Below are 18,501 nucleotides of genomic sequence, written 5' to 3'. Positions count from 1 at the left end.
ATCGAAGTAATGAACAAACAATTATAAGACTCCTAAAAAACCTTTTGGGCAACCTAAAGCCGATAAAAAGAAAGGTAGGAAATATTGTGTTAAACGAATTCATCAATCACGTTTTTTAGGGAACACAATCGTCATATTTATTATTGCTTATCCTCCCTTCATATAACTAAGATTTTAATGACTTCACTCTATCCAACGCAGTTAGCTGAATTTACATAAAACCTCAAGATTAACCGTCGATTTCGACGGGGTTCCACTAGTTCCTTTTAAATATGAAAAATCATAAGGTTAACATGGGAAACTCCAGAGCCACTGGGGCGAAGCTCGAATGCCCTATCATAATAAAAATTACTTAGTTTTCCTATTTAATGCCCAAAGAATCGGTGTATCGAATTTCAGCCTCCTAGGTAAATGGGAAGTGGGAGAATTAGTGATGATGAGTGAGTGAGAGTGAGTGTGTCAGTGAGGGCTTTTTGCTTTTTATAAGTATACATAGCACATTCAACCAGCTGTTAGTTAAAACAAATTATATTGGACTAAAACAAATCGATGATTACAAAGAATACTTTAAAAAATAATTTTAACATCCTACTACTGTATTTTACTATGCATATTTAATTAATCTGCCATCCTCGTACCGAAGAATTAAATCATAGATAAAACAAATGTATCAATGGTCAGCATTACACGACTTTAGTATAAATAAGCCAACCATAAGTATGTATTTGAATTTTCTTCCAAATGCTGAATTTGTGTCATAAATGCTGAATGTCACAGCTGTTATGTTAAGCAAATTATATTGTACTATAAGCTAGCTAGAAGCATTGACTTATTGGAGAAGGTTAGCATCGGCTGCTAGACGTTTTAAAAACTAAAACTTAATTTATAAAAAACTGGGACACTATAGTTCGGCCGCTTAGAAAACGACCTGCGCGCTAATGCTAAACCAATGCTGGAGGAGGTCGCTTTCTAAGCGGCCGAACTATAATTTTAAATTATGGCTTTGAAATTCCCTAGTTCTCAAAATTGTCTTTCTTTCAACACAAAACTAATGAAAATCTATCGTCTGGTTGATTCAGAATCGTGAATAAACCCCATTTACGTTTTAATAGTATATATGATAGTTTGGACAGGTTTCAACCCTTCCGAGGCGTAATACATTTACACAGTTTATATGTAGACTACATTATAACTCATAAAATAGTTCTACAATTCAATGGATCTCCTTTTACAAACGTATATAATAACCAGAAATTTTCAGATCGTCCTTGCGGGTATTTTATGCCACAAATTTTGACGAAAGGCTATACCTATTTACAGTGTTGACCAAACAGTTGGCAAGAAGCATTAATAGATAAGCTATGTACCAAATATGATAATTTTAGCTCTATTCTAATTATGACAAAACACGAAGTAACTAAAAGCGAGTTTTGTTGGTGTAGTAAGCGTTGCAGGAGGTCTACTTTACAATGAATCGACGTTCACTTTTATTGCTTTTGATCTTCCGGCACTGTTGACTCAGCGAAACTGAACTTGTATTTTACCGTATTTCGTTATATTAAAACTGCTGTTGCATTAGGTCAAATTCCCAATAAGTCAATTGCTTTAACATAGACCACGTTTTTAGCTCGGACTGTATTATTTGACTTACTGGGACTTTTGATCTACAGACACTGCAAACATTGTAGTTTTTGACCTAGCGGCACAGGTATAAATTATTTGATCTTCCGGGACTGTTGACTTCCAGCAACATTCCCTCTACCACCACCACCATATTTTATAATTTTTCATTTATATTCTATACATGCTCACATTAAAATTAATTTATTCAATTTTTGTTTACGCAAGCATATTTTAGGCTCTGTTTAACGACTAATATCTGTGCCACTTTGATTATGTTGAACCATTATTGATAATTTGTCATCATAGAATAAAATAAACAATGGTCTAACACAGTATCTAGGTAGTCTTGGTGACAACAATGTCTGCAAGTTAAACATTTTGACGTTCGTAGTTTCCGATCACTACAGGAGGCAGTGGTATCAATGACGTCATCGCAGCAACAGCTGTCCAGAGCTCGTGTAGCATGTCACAAGCTTGTTTATCACTGTCATCTCACTCAGGATATTAAAAAACTCAATCCATTTGTTCCTACTTTAAATTTTAACATAACCTTACTTCAAAGCGTGTTCTACTAATTAACTTCAAGGTAGTTTGGTTATGTTCTTGTTAAAATGCAGAGGAATTTTGTTTTGCATATATTTATTAAGTAAATCATTATTTTATATATTTTTTAAATTTCTATAACTTTTTATATTGGAATTGTGCTACGATTTCACTTGTAAATGGGATTATATAGCTGACGTAAAGTTGTTTATGAATAATTATGATTATTAAAAATTCATAGTATCGAGAGTAGGTATAATCGCTTCTAATGAGAGAAAACTAAGTCCATCTACCTGTGACTGGCATAAAAAATATAAAAATGATAATTTATTCCACGAAGATATAGTTACACAGAAATTACAATGTTCATCAAATGGATGGTCCACATAGGCAAAGCCTGTGAATATGTGATAATATTATATTAATATGATAAAGATTAAAGATAGAAAGATTAGTACAAAATTCTAATAATTTACTCCTAATCTAATGTATAATTTGAAATATCACACTAATTTCCTTTTCCTTTTCAGGTTTGATTGTGGATGCAAAGAAAATACACATTGTTTTCGTTGATTTGTAAGTACGACACTTTATTGTTTTTAAATATAGTAAAAAAGCGTAGTTTTCTTAGATTAATTTCGATTTTATTAAGATAAGTACTATACCTTTATTATACTCAACCTTTTTAAACTGGAATTAAAATTATAACATGCCTAAGAATATGTATAGGTACTTTTAATTCAAATCCGAAATCGAACTGTTAATCTCACTGTAAAACCTTTTGGTTATCTTCCTAATCCTATGTAGGTTTGGGATTGGGACTTTCAAGTGGGAAGTCCCACTTGGGTCAGGATCTTCTTACTTAACTGGGTTATACAAGAGCCACATACGTGGTAGATAGATTTACCTTTCTAAACACTTTAGTTTTAAATGACTGAGGCTTTACTGCTTTTGATACGACCTAAGAAATGTTTAAAACGAAAATACTCTTGCTAAGGGAACCCCCTTTTAAATAACTCTAAAAGGAGACTGTAGTGATATGAATACAAAACCCACGGTCTTGCGTGTATACCTCAGGGTTTAAACGATATAATTAAAAGCCCAAGAAAGAATATATTCTCGTAATTTGTGACACAATCCTTTTCATAACTATGCTACAAGCTTCAAATCTTTAACTTGCACCTGGTAGCTTTGAAGGTTCTTTTTTCTCCTACCTTCGTGTAACACTAACGTAATTTAACGAATACAAGCATTACATTGTACCCTATTTTATTTAGTTATTTTACTGATATTATTTTGTAGAAATATATTTATGAAACAATCATACATATTTCCTCTGAACTGGTCTGTGCCTCATTTTATTTAAGCTTTTGTTATTTAAACAAAGTTGAAAGTTACCGCCTTTTTGAATTGTGTGTAGAATAAACTATCATTCTTACACTAGTTGTTTTTTGAAACTGAAATTAGATGGTAAAAACAAGTTTGAGTTTTGTTTATGTTTATTACGACCATCTTTCAAATATGTATTTACAATGAATTCACCCAGGAATGCAAACATTTGTTCTAAATGCTATTTTCTTGACGGAAACACTAAAGTCGTAATACCATACAAATGCAATTGACAGCACAAAAACAACCATTTTCTCTGTTTTCCTCACTACTATCACAGAAAACGTACTAGTAGTACGTTTTCTGTGCTACTATGGTCTTCAAATAATATTTTTCACTCGTTCACTACTGTTAGCTTCACGGTTAGTTGGCGGTGATAAATTGCCGTTATCTCATCTCTACATACTACAAGATACTACACAGCTTCCACTAGACGCAATGTCACAATGTAGGTTTTCCATCCTAAACTCTTTCAGCTGTTGATGTGGTTGAATAAATTAGTCACTATCTTGGTACTTGGTTTAATTAACAATTTGATGTTACGGAGCTCTAATTTTGTCGTATTAAAAAGGTTAAAAGTAAAGGGCATTTTGACATTCGTTTAGCTTCCATTTTGTTTGTCAAGTGTGTAATTATCTTTGCTCTAGGGCCTATTTATAATTTTTAAATCCAAATGTAGACCGATAACATGTATATAATCAGCAAAATACATTGCCATTGTTAATATGAGCTTAATATGATAACTTCAAAATCCCTGAGGGAGAGCCTATGCAGATTGAGGATATTGAAACTAGAATATGCATATAATCTAGTAATACTGGACACGTAAATAATATTTTTACTCAATATCGACTAATTTCGTCCTACGGTTTTTGTGTAGTTAAAAACATGGATTACCTCATTTTAAAGATGGCATAGAAATAAACAAATGATTTCTTGTATAAAAAGTATGAGAAGTGCAGTGTCTTGAGTTTATATTTAGGAGACCGCATTGTGAAATGCTACTACTGCCGCGGGAGATTTACATTTACTTTGTTGTGAAATGCAAGCTGATGACGTAATGGATATGAATACGTTGAAATATGACTCCGGTTAAGTAATTCAAATTCATTTAATTCATTTCATTATACTTTTAAATATTTTTATCCCTAAATTATTCTGATTTAAACGTTTTTCACGGTTGTTTACTGATGTCTTCCTTCATAACCTTAAACTTCAGGACAAATGTGACGAATTGATCAAAAGTAATTTTGTACCTACCAGAATCTGGAATCACCTTAAATTTGTTCCAACAAGCTATAACATGTTTACTTACGATATCCTGGAAGTAAAGTTTGTTCCTGGAAACAATTCGTTGCACCGGAGTCTTTACGATGGGATTTATTTGTTTCTCCAAAGCAATCCCATCTGAACTCGGCACGCTATTCTACCGTTGTCTTTTATGAAGGGAGCTTATCTCACAGTAGTTACATGTACTACAGTCAACAGTCTACCACGAACGATGTCTAAAGTCAGACTTGTAACAGCCAGAGGATTACGGTTTTGTTGGAACTCAAACATTATTTACAAGTATATTCTAAGGATTTGTTTGAAAACTAATTACATTTTATTTTGTGATAATAGCCACTGTTTATTAGATGTAGCTTATCGAATGGTAGTTTTTTTTCGTTTTTCTACAACATTAGCATTTTTGAACAAGTTTTGCAAAATATTGATCCTAACTCATCGTTACTTTTTTGACCATAGATATCATCATTGGCTATAGTAAAAGATATCGTCTTTGATATCCCAATTACAAAATTACTCTGAGTCCACAATTGTTTCTGATTGGTATCGATTTAACAGCATTTTTGAGTTAAAGGCAATAACCACGTACTCACAACCACTATCCACTTTCTAGACAGTTAATGAATAAGGTTATATGTGGGACTTTGGTTTTGAAGGTTGAAGCTCAAATCCTGAAAATCGACGGTTATCCACTCACAACGTATAAGCCCGATGGTTCGACATACATATTTCGAAACTATATCTCGTATATGAGGAAAGCTGTAGCTTACTCCCTAGACATGAAAAACTACAGGCATTTATGCACAACTTAAAACACACTATCTATAATTAGTATGCAAGCATGTTTCTTTAAAACTGTTTTTTCTCAGCTCGTGTACATCGCAGGGAAAATCTATGCATTTCGTTAGAAATATATTTTCCTGTAGATGTACAGAATCCCTTTACAAATTAAAATAGTTTCAAAAATAAGCACTACAAATGAATTTCAAATTTAAAAATTAACATTTCCCTTAAGGGTTGCTATGAACAACGAAAAATAAACAGAAAATCTAAATAAATGGAAGAAATTCCAATCACATGTTTTATTTACAGGGTTGAAAATAGAGAAGTCTCTATACATTACATATTTTTGTCGAGTTTTCGACCACTGGACGACCTATAGTAAATAATTATTTTAACCCCAACCCTTTGATCATTTACCCAAAGCGTCGTTCAATATCACCCCCATCATGGTCGATTTCAATTTTGATTCAGCTTATCAGGGGGGGGGGTTGGGTAAAGTCTACGGATGAATCCCAATTCCAAATGAATTTATGTGGCATTTCTGTCATATTGTGCAACCACGATCTCTCATGGCCGTCCACGTGTGGAGATAGGGATGTTTAGTACCAATAAAGCACCCTGGAGGGGGTAGTTCAAGGGGGAGTTAACAATGCGTCTCTCAATGTAAAGGACGGCGTTATATCATTCTGTCGCTGCGGTCCAACAAATTAATGTATCTCGGTTCTGATAATGGATTCGCATTCAAAGGATAAATGCAATTCTGGCACTTCTACGATTAGGGAGACGGGTTATATTAGAGGAAATCGTCACGGTAAAATGTACTCGATTTGTGTATCAAACGTGCTGATTAAATAATAACACCAATCTGTACATAATAAGATGGAAAGCTTACGATCGAATACATTAATATATTATATATTAATATTTGTAGCACTATAATTCGTTTTAAAATTATGTTTACAAATTATTTACTAAGGTAACTAGAATGAATAAGAATACTGTATTTATTTGTATGGATATAAAACAGTTCTACAGTACTTATATCCTTCTACATTGCGTGGCAATAAACTTAGTTTGATTACTAGATCGTGAAGCTTAAATTAGTCCAGGACCTGACTAGGGTTCTGTGTGCATGTCGTGTATAGTGAATTTTACTTTTGCATTTCAATATAGGTGTCTTAGGAAGTGTTTTCCACTCGGGTGTCAAGTTCGCACCTGGTACGTTTTCGAGCTATGACGTCATCAAGATGGCGGCTCAGCAATTTTTGAATGCGTATATTTCGCGAACCGTTTAATGGATCAGGATGATTTATTTTTTGTTTGAAATATATTTTTACACCCTATCTTTCTTGTATTTACACTTTTGTTGTAAACTTAATATTTATCTCACTATATTAAAAAACGTGTTTTTTATTATTATTATATTTATTGTTTTGCTTATAACTTCTTAACCGCTGATAAAATCAAATACCACCCATTGCAAAAGTTGCAGATGATTCTATACCCTTTCCAATGATACCAAACAATATGTGATTAGACCTAAAGATAAAGCAAAGAGATTGAATAAATCGTAAACGAACACTGAAAGTGGTGTACGTTCCGGGAAAGATTTAGTCCTGGACATGACTAGAATTCTGTGTGCATGTCGTGTATAGAGAATTTTGCTTTTGCATTTCAATATAGGTGTCTTAGGAAGTGTTTTCCACTCGGGTGTCAAGTTCGCACCTGGTACGTTTTCGAGCTATGACGTCATCAAAATGGCGGCCATTGATTTTTTTAAATCGTATATTTCGCAAACTATTTGTCGGATCGGAATGAATGTTTTTTTGTTTGAAAGATAATTTTAAATGCTACCTGTTTTACATTTACACATTTGTTGTATGTTTAGTACATTCTTCGTAATTTTGCAAAAACCTGTATTTTTAAATATTTTTGAGTTGTTTTTGTTTGTAACGTTTTATTGATACAATTTATCAAAAACCACCAATGAAAAAAGTTGTAGAACATTTAAAAATCTTTACAAAAATACCAAATTCGATATGTTTTACTCAAAAGATTACGTCAAGAAACTAGATAAATCTCATAAAAACACCAATTTTGGCGCAAAAACGCCTATTAGTCCGGCCTCTAGGGCAGTTCGCAAGTCTTATAAAAACAGTTTCGCCATTCAATGTTGATGTACGTGTCTAAATAAGGGTTTTCAACTCGGGTGTCACGTCTGCACCCACTGCAGTTTCCGGTTATGACGTCATTAAAATGGCGGAAAGGGCTATATTAAAAATAACGATATTTTACATACCATGTATTGGATCGGAATGAACTTTTTTTTGTTTGAAAGATAAGTTTACATGCTATCTTTCTTACATTTGCACTTTTGTTTTATGTTTAGTACATTTTTCGTAATTTTGCAAAAACCTATATCTTTAAACATTTTTGTGTTATTTTTGTCGATAACGTTTTATTGATACAATATATCAGAAATAACTTAAAAACAAAGTTGTAGCACGTTAAAAGAGCTTTACAAAAATACCAAATTCGATATGCTTTACTCAAAAGATCACGTCAAGAAACTAGAAAATCGTACAAAACAACCTAATTTTGCGCAAAAACGCATATAAATCTCAATCCATGCAAATGGAAATTCGCTTAGTCGAAAGGATTGCTGCACCGGGGGTATTTATATAGTGGAAACATTCCTATGGACTAATTACATTGATTTGTTGTGCTTTTATTTGCATAAAAGAGGGTAATGGTCTTATTTTAAGTAAAATAGCTGGTGAAATCGTAACATGTAGCAATTTTTAAGACATCATAACCGGAAACTGCAGTGGGTCCAGACGTGACACCCGAGTTAAAAACACTTCTTTAGACACATACATCAACATTGAATGGTAAAACTGTCTATATATGACTCGAACACAGCCATCGATGTCGGATTTATATGCGTTTTTGCGCAAAATTAGGTTGTTTTGTACGATTTTCTAGTTTCTTGACGTGATCTTTTGAGTAAAGCATATCGAATTTGGTATTTTTGTAAAGCTATTTTAACGTGCTACAACTTTTTTCATTGGTGGTTTTTTATAAATTGTATCAATAAAACGTTACAAACAAAAATAACTCAAAAATATTTAAAAATACAGGTTTTTGCAAAATTACGAAGAATGTACTAAACATACAACAAATGTGTAAATGTAAAACAGGTAGCATTTAAAATTATCTTTCAAACAAAAAAACATTCATTCCGATCCGACAAATAGTTTGCGAAATATACAATTTAAAAAAATCAATGGCCGCCATTTTGATGACGTCATAGCTCGAAAACGTACCAGGTGCGAACTTGACACCCGAGTGGAAAACACTTCCTAAGACACCTATATTGAAATGCAAAAGTAAAATTCACTATACACGACATGCACACAGAACCCTAGTCAGGTCCTGGACTAAATGGCTTATTACTGTAATTGGATAACCAATTCTAAACATTAATTCGTTTATGTATAAGAACACAGTTATTGTTTATTGTTTATTTTTATTTTTAGCGTGCTAGGAGTAGTGTGTAAAGATACGTACTGACTACATACTGATAGCTACTGACTATTAAAAGTAAAGTTATTTTTGGATAAGATGAAATTTTTATGTACATGTTGCAATAGCTGTATGTTTTACATACTTTTTCTTTATCTATTATGTACATGTTCATATTACTTTTCCATTACCAATTTTCTTCCTCGTGTATTCTTGCGAAGGTAGAAGTTTGGGTTAGAGAGCACATCAATCAATACCCGAACGTTCCCTGTTTCCAATATAAACATCATATGAAAGTCTCGGCTGAGCTAACATGGCAGTTTGGACCGAAACTTTATTCATATAAAATAAATTTATTTTTAAGATTCTTCTTTTAGTATCCTCGCTATAATTTAGTAATTGTGTAGGACATTAAAACGTCAATTGGATTTGATGTACGCAAGAATGTGTAGAGTTATACTGTACTATGGAGAAAATGATACGAACACGTTAACTTTTCTTGCTAGAGCAATCACATGCCTTCATCTTTGCTTAGTGAATACTTGATATAAATGTGTATACAACATAATATGAGGAAAAAAGGTAAAGTAGATTCTTTTGGAATCATACATTAAAATAATAGATAGTGTAGACAATTTAGTTTATCTTTTTAGCCGATAGAAAAAATAGTACGTTTATTTATCCTGAGACTGATTCCTAAACAGAAAAATGTAAAGATTAACTCCTAAATAACAGAATCTACGTTACCAACAATGCATTCATAATTTAATTTTTGTATTTTCAATTGGGTCTGTAGTAGGTAGTAGGCAGAGGATAAGGAGTAGACAGAAATCATGCCTTTTCTATATTCTGTATTGTTAAGTTAGAAATCCAAAGGTTTATATGATAACCGATTTATCTGTATCTATCTCTGGTTGAACATTATTTATAGCTTCAGCTCGTAGAGATGAAACGTCATATTTTACAGCTGATTGGTCCAGTGATATAGAGATAAATCAAACCAGTGACATAACATAACTCATGTCAACAGAGCATCAGCTGATAACATGATAACGCCATCTGACACTAGTAGACCTTGGGAAACATCTGATGTTTGATAAAACTCGATACAACTATGTTGCTGGAACTATTATATGATTGACTATAAGATGTATATAGTCAATGGTTATATTACCGTTTATTTTGGATCTGTATGAAAATGCCGAATCCAACAACGTTTTTATTTTAACACGAAATAATGTTGCGGCCGTCAAAAATAAAAGTATTCAACACGACTTATTAACACAGTATTTCAATAATTTTAAGGAATAACGTAATTATAATTGTGTTCCAATTACTATTATAATTTGATTACTGTTACTTCAATGATATGCATGTCGATCAATAAGGAATTTTTCAATTCAATTAATTCATTAACACTCAAATTGTATGAGCTTACCAAAACGCTTATGAGCTTATGAGCTTGGGTTTCCTCTTAGTTTGAATTAAAGAAAGTTTTAAAAGTAATTCTCAACAGTAAAAGTATTTACTTTGTTGTCTGTTTATAATAGATTTTAAACATTTATTAATAAAAATGTAATTGCAAAACTGTTTACGTTCACATTTACTTACTTTAGATTTTGTTAGTGCCTGACAACTGACAACGTTTTTCTAAACTAACATTTACATATTATTTAGGTGTCATTAACCCCAAATCTAAATCTAGGTTCTTCCCTCCATCCAACAACAACGAATAATTAGACTTTTATTTTTACTAAATCATCCGAAAATATACATAGATAGTTCAATGTAACTGGAGATAAAAGATGTTATGTGAACAAATCATGTCATAATCATCACATTGATAGGAAATCCCTTCCGCTGTAACTTAATCTTCTTGAAAGTCCTGAACGTTCCTTTACAGGTTTGAGAAATGGGTTTTCTCATTTTTTACATTTATTTGACTTAATCTCTTACATTTATATCATTTTATTTGTTCTTTTTATTTGACATATTCAAGTACAGTACAGACAATGACTGTTCTAACAAGGTTCCAACTCCAACTGAGACCGCAGGAGATGATGACTTACGACAATCACGCCACTTTACAACTCGGCTTTTAACCTCGGTAATTCTGCTTATTAGGGGGAGTGTCATGAGTTATGATCTTCTACAGTCGTGGACATTTAACATTCTTTCTCTAACTATCCTCTCTGTTTTTGTTGCCTTAGAATGAAATAGAGAACGGTTATTGTCAATTCTTTGACTGACGTTGTTTTTTGGTGAGTACTGGATTTGTGTACTATTCCTGATATGTTTGAAATACTTTGTCAAGACTGGTTCAGGCTGTAGATCACGAAACTTTGTGAAAACGTTGCTTAAATTACTAATCGTGTTGGCAATTGTACGCAAAAATTCCTTACATGACAGTTTGTATTTAAAGAACGGAAAAATGTAGTTGATGTACAGGTTGAAGCTGGACACTATTCTTACGTTATGGTAAAATCAGTGAAATTAATTATTTGGTATTTTATGTTAACTTTACTATCTACATCCTCTGATAAAACGCTTTCGCCACGATTGGAACAGACACATTATTATATCTGGAAGAATTTTAAAATAGTAACAACTTATTAGCTAGTTGTTAAAAAGATGAAAATATAAACTTTACGTATGTCCTAATAGTAATTTTGAATGAGAAAATATACCCCAGGTTTATATCTGTTCCGCACAGGTTTTTTTATGTAATAAAATAATTTTTGGGATCTTTGCAATCTTTCTTCATATTTCTTGTCGACATAGGTTAAGTGAGCAGGGTTAACAATGCACGACCACGACCAATGTAATGTAGGTTTTTAACGAAACATGTATTTGTTGCAATGTATAGTTTGGGAATCTACTATTTGAAAATACTATTTTGAAGATAGACAACTGTTCAGAGAAACCCATTATGCATTCAGGTAGGTAACATGGCAAATGTTGCTCTTACCTTATTGAATTGGACGCGAACGAATAAACTATGAAAGAGTTTAGTGCTTCATAAATGATTTTTAATTTATGTTTTCAAATGTTTTGCATAATGTTGTGATAGATTCAACACGTTCCATGCCCCTTAGACTAGTCTGCTATAGCAGTGTTCTCAAAGCATTGCCCAAGTGATATTTGCTAACGGGACCTCGCTGTTATTTCTGGACCAATTTTCTCCGCTCCAACAACATTATAAAGACGTTCTCGCCAGTCGAGAGGCAGAGGCCGAGGAGAGATAAGTAGGCCATGCACTGGCCTTTCTTTGTAATGTCTTGGCCTCTCGTAAAACTTGGGTGACGTCACGAGGTGTGTAGCAAACAATTTGATGAACTTTGGAATCAATAAAGTACTTTACACAATTCGATAACGAATCTGATCATCTTAAAAAAAATATTTAAGCCATCAAATAACCACAAACATCTACTCCAAAATATAAGGATGGGGGTATAGTTACTCACTACGCTGGATTTGTTTCAGTCCACACCAGCTGGTTGTGAAAATGTGAATCCAAAGTTGTAGGACAGTTAGATGCAAATTGGAAACTTCAAACTTTCGGTATATAATGATTAGAAAAATCAACAGGATTGCCAGATTTTGTGTTACAATTTTTGTCCGTTTACTATCTATACTTCTATACTATTATATAAAAATCTAATGGTGTCTGTCTGTATGTGTATTACTAATAGGTGCAAAAACTACTAAACCAACTGGGCTTAACTTTTATAAAAATATAGCTACCATACCAAGGACCATTATAGGACTATTCACACTTTGATACTGACCGTGGGCTTTGCCCCTTTAGCTTTAAAAGTTCTGAGGTGAGGATTTTAAAAGTAAATATTGATTTGTCTCCATGGCTGTGATGAGAACACTAATAATGTTTGTTTACATTTGCTTTGACATTTCAATGTAAACAAGAAGAACTGCTAAATTGCATATTTCACAATTTCAGACAGCTGATAGAAAGAGATTAAATATAATATTTTCCATAACTATGAGGTAGTTTTTTTAATCTAAAGTTTTATCATGGATTATTTATTCTAAAACTATGTCAATGAGTATAGAAAAGATTCTATAACCGTTGCTGTATCAATTCCGGCTCTGCTTTGGATTTATTAAAGCTTAGTTATGAAAATAATGTTATTGGTATGTTTTCATGGAAACAGTATGACAATTACAATGTTTAGATCACAAACTGAATCATGGCTGGTAACAGAGCATATTATACTAACCTTAAGATCCTCAAATATAAGCTGATGACCCGCAAGACAAAGATGAAGCTGTACAAAACTCTCATTAAGGCCTGTTGTTATGTACAGTGCAGAAACCTGGTTCCTTTCCGCATTGACACAAAGGCCATTAGGGTTGAATTTTGTTTGTAAAAGCGTTGGCGGATGTGTATATTTTATACAACAGATGTAAAGATCAAAATGTTTCGATTTCAGGTCCTCTTCCCGTTGCAAAGCACGGGTACAACAGCTAGTTGTACAATCAATCAAATTTGGTACCATTTTATGACCAAACCATTGTAAATTCTTTAACGTATTTTAACAAAAAATAAAAACAAAAAAACCAAAGAACTAACTATGTATATTACTAGATACATAGTTAGTTTATGCTATTAACACAGCAAAATCGAACTCTCTATTTCAAGCAACTGCTGCTCTTATACAATACAAATATTGAACTAATTAAGTGTCGAGTGTACTAATTATAGGGATTTCCAGCAGGTATGTTTACTTGCTGTGCGTTAATGATTTGCAAACAAACAGTCAGAGTATACACACAGTTAGGTCTACTTCTTATTTCTCATTTCTAGTATAAACAAACAAAGAGTGATATATTTAAAAAAATGTTATATAAACGCAGAAATTGATTTATAACACCTGTTAAGTTTAAATATTCTCTTTTTATTCTCATTTAACTGGGTAGATAGTTAACTCTTCAGAGCGAACCACCGGATATTAAACGATAAGTCGTTTGTCATTCCATGCAAACAGCGAGCATGCTATTTAAATGTTAATTTAGGTTTCAATTGTAAATCCATATAGTGCCACTACTATCGTGTTGTCACTGAATATAGTTTGTTTAAATAACACACAGTTTTACCATAAACATAAAGGCAACTAGTGTTCAGGTTGAAGTACTAGCTAGTCTGGTTGATACAGTACCCTACTCCGGGCGTTAGACCTCGAGGTCCCGGGTTCAGATCTTTCCAATCACCTATGTGATAATACGCGACCATCTATGTCTAACCTTCTGAAGTGTAATAAGTAAACGGTCCCGGGCTAGAGGATAGTGATTTAGGATGTGAGAAAGGGCATTTAATTAGTAGTTTAAGACACTGCCGTGGCCTACGAGGACATTGTGCATTTTTAGTGAACCTCTTCGTCAATTATATTTTACCACCACCTAACAAGGTGAAAAAATATCGAGGTAAAAAAGAGGTTATATTATGTCGGCACTTGAAAGACGTATTGATACAACCAGTATGCAAATGGAAGCTTGCTTTTACATGCATAGCTGAATTTAGTATTACATGAACTTCTGGCCTTTCCCTACACCAAGCTGTAAAATGTCTGTCATTACGTCATATATTAGTCAAGTGTCCGTAATTTGTCAATGTTTGTGAGTCATTGGGACGCAAACGATCGTGGTGGTAATATATTGTAATATGCTGTATTTTGTAACTTTGTATCTAATTGTATTTATTTTCAAGTGTTTGAAGTTCGCCGTAACTCAAGATCACTGTATTAAGACTAAACACGACAATGAATATAAAAAGTATTACAATATGTGTCATAAAATTAAAGATAAATTATCATACGTTCGATTGTATTAATTTCCCCATTTACTGCCCTAATTTACAAAAATTCTACTTATTAGATTAGCGGGTTATTTATATGTTGTCGTATAACAATGTGGTTGATTTTCCTTTACTACCTGCCCTGAAAATATCGTAAGCAAGAACTTGTACTTTGCTCATGATTTCTGTAACTGAAAACATCATTTCTGTAAAAACATTATTTTGTTCAGCACACCAAAGTTGGATGAAAAAGTAATATAACGTTCATGAAAAATCTCCCGCAGGCGATTACAACGTTGAGTTTCTCACAATGAAAGGTTTTTTTTTAGCGAGTGAATAAAAAAACATCTCGAACTGTTTCCTTATTCGGCAAACACTCTTCGAAAGAAGGAAGTAATTGTTTATGCTGTTGGTATGTCTTTTAAAAGATCTTAACGACATATTCACATTTTGGAAGTTACATTTTAGTTGATTTGACGTAATTTACTATCATTGGCGGCTCTTTTTTCCTGGGTGGGGAAGACAGATTTATGTTTAACACCCCGACACGCAGGACGTGGCGCTGTGAAACAATTGCAGCTTATTGATTGGATCGGCTTCTTAAGCTGTCCACCCTAATTGATTCATTTCCTACATGAGAGAGAATAAGTTGGAATAGATCGTCGTGGGCAATTCGGGAAATCACTAGACCACCATCAACGGAGATGTCTTAAAATCTGTGAAATGATCAATGTAGTGGCTTGAAACGAAATCTTTGTAATTATTTTGTTTACTATAAGTGCTTTTTTAAAAATTATATATGATTTAATAATACACCATCGTGATATGCTGTTTAAAGTTTATGGATATGTTCAATTCAGTAGACGGGAAACAGTTTGGTCTCGAAAAATATAGAAGACTTAGTCACGTTCATAAAGTTTTGGGTTATTTGGAATATGTTTTTTTTTTTTTTTTAATTTCTGTTCAGAACTCCGTAGTTTATAGGTAATATATTATTCTACATATAAACCGGTGAAGCATCTATCTAGGAAGAGTTTAGGAAAGATGGGGACAAGTAGTATCCATTATGTTTAAAATTGAAGATCCCTTTTATTTACAATCTTACAATCTTACGTCATACAGAAGTGCATATAATTTATACGTAATAACTTACCTGAGATACCTCATTAACTCAGCTATTCATGGTAAAACACGATAAAATAAACACACGTGAAAATTGCATGCATTGTATTTCCATTGTCATCAGCTTCTTATGTAAGTACTGCATAACAAATAACCATATCTTGTGCTAACACTTAAGTCAATGGTAGTCTCAAGGACCCTACCTCTTAGTTTCATGGACCGCTCCTGTTGTTAGTTTCATGGACTGCGCCTGATGGTAGTACAATTGACCACACCTTACCACAACATGGCAATTGCAGCAATTACACCCACATTCGTCCAACATTAACTGTACGCCCTTCCCTGCGTCAATGTAACCCAATAATGACGTTGGACTCCACAAAGAACGCTTTGACTTCAAGAGGAACAAGTTGAACTCCACAAAGAACACGTTGACTATATAACCGTCAAAGAACACGTTGACTATATGCACTTCAAAGAACACGTTGACTACATAAACTTCAAAGAACACGTGGACTATATAAACTTCAAAGAAAACGTTGAACTAAAAAAGATTCACCTCACAAAGAACACGTTGAACTTTACAAAGATCAAGAGACATAAATCACGTTGAATTTCACAAAGAACACGATAGATTTCACGAAGTAAGCGTTAACTAAAAAACCCGTTGAGTTTGACAAATTATCACGTTTAATTTCACAAAGAAAACGTTTAAATTTAGTCACATCTCGGTTTTTATTGTTCGCCTTGTACGGAGTTCCAATTATTTTATACGTCAAGTCATGGCCTTTAATTCCACTTTATAACCCACGCGTGCATTTGTCGTGTCCACGATTTCTCTTGTTGCGCCGTCATTTATTCTGAGAAGACTCAATTCTTATATGCGGGATATTCCGTTTTAATGTGCGCATCTCGATATTTCTTAGTTCATAAATAGGCCACTCCTATCTTCACTCTGCAGTGGTACTAGTGCTCTCCTTGAAATTCGAAGGTTGCTGATATTTTCCCGAGTGGGATTGATTTTTAAGATACCAAGATGTCAAGATTTAGGCCTACTTCTGTCATGGGATTTTCAATTGGTGGTACCGAAAAAGTTGCTACCAGGATTTGGTCGTTCTGACATGTACCACTTTACAAAATACTTACTAATTAACCACCACCAAAAAATTTTGAAAATAATCACAATCAATATTACTGAATTTTAATTTTAACGCGATTCAGGTTTATGATGTTGCAATTTTTCCTATGCTAATAGGGATAGTGCAAGGCCGGTATTAGTTTTGGGCTACGATATAATACTTAACTTTGTGCTTACGTTTCATTGGAGTTCTGCCATAGTCTCATATGAATAAACGTATTCTAATTATTCCCTGGTCTCAGACCCCAAGTTGAACTTGTAATTTACATGCGATACCATCATCCGGTCCCACAGCCTGTTCGGTGACCCGTGTGGTAAATTTCCACAAGCAGGTTCAGTCTACAGAGGGATTAGTAAGGCCACATGTTTATCATTAATACATTACCATCTACATTATTATCAATACCCAAATCGTCTAACTGTCTAACTAATTGATCAATGTTAAATTAGCTATACAGGAAAATTTATTCGGCAATGAAAGTGTAACTGTTTTTTAGCTTATATATCTCTCCCATTTCATCTGAGAAATATGAAATATTATTCAATATACTGTAGATGAGTCTGTAGTCTCATGTAGTGGTTTCAAGTATTTGCGAACCACACAGTTAAATGTTTGTATCACCTTTATTACTTGCCACCTACTACCATAAATTAAAGGACTACTACCTAAATATGTAGTATGTAGTACCTACATAAGTTAACTATTACAATTGCATATTAAAAACTGATTTAAACATATACTTTTACATAACCGTCATAATGTGGTACAAATTATACAAATATAATGAAATGAAGCTTTCAACACTTAACGATACATCTACTTTCTACACTGTGTAAACATGTGTAATGCAGTATTAAGAAAAAATATGATAATGGCGATCGACTTCGATAAACAGATTTTTATAAGGTCTAATCGGAAAATTTGAAAATAAAAACTATGATTTTCCATAAATAACACTTTTGCCATTGTTATTCCTAAGGCCATATTGTGAAATCGGTATAACAAATTTAGGCATTGTAGTTCATAATATGTGATCAAATGTGTTATTCCTAATGAGTCACTATACCATTGATTATACAATTTAACTTTGAAAGATTTACCTAAAACTTTTTACTAGTTAAGGAAAACAGAATTTAATTGCTCAGAAAAGGTTTAGTTATAATGATGTATGATTGTTTCGTAAGATCATAGTAAGACCCACAAAGCAATAATCGAATAATCGGCGGTGCTCATCGAATGTTCGGTTTCATTTTTATTCAATTCTGTACCGAGTCGAAT

General features: G+C 33.1%; 1 protein-coding gene across 1 annotated transcript in view; it reads left to right on the top strand.

Annotated features, from left to right (window-relative positions):
- The window catches only part of LOC128989669 (uncharacterized), a 104,394-nt gene that overhangs the window by 32,764 nt on the left and 53,129 nt on the right, over positions 1-18,501 (top strand). Inside the window, exon 2 of the mRNA XM_054411636.1 lies at positions 2,697-2,742. The gene's annotated coding sequence lies outside the window, so the exon portion shown is untranslated. The remainder of the gene's footprint in view (positions 1-2,696; positions 2,743-18,501) is intronic.

The sequence above is a fragment of the Macrosteles quadrilineatus genome, unplaced genomic scaffold (assembly GCF_028750875.1).
Source record: "Macrosteles quadrilineatus isolate MER2022 unplaced genomic scaffold, UCM_ALF_1.0 Scaffold_3__2_contigs__length_128488019, whole genome shotgun sequence".
NCBI classification, from domain to species: Eukaryota; Metazoa; Arthropoda; class Insecta; order Hemiptera; family Cicadellidae; genus Macrosteles; species Macrosteles quadrilineatus.
Note: the sequence above shows the minus strand (reverse complement) of the source record. Positions and strands in the feature narration are given on the sequence as shown.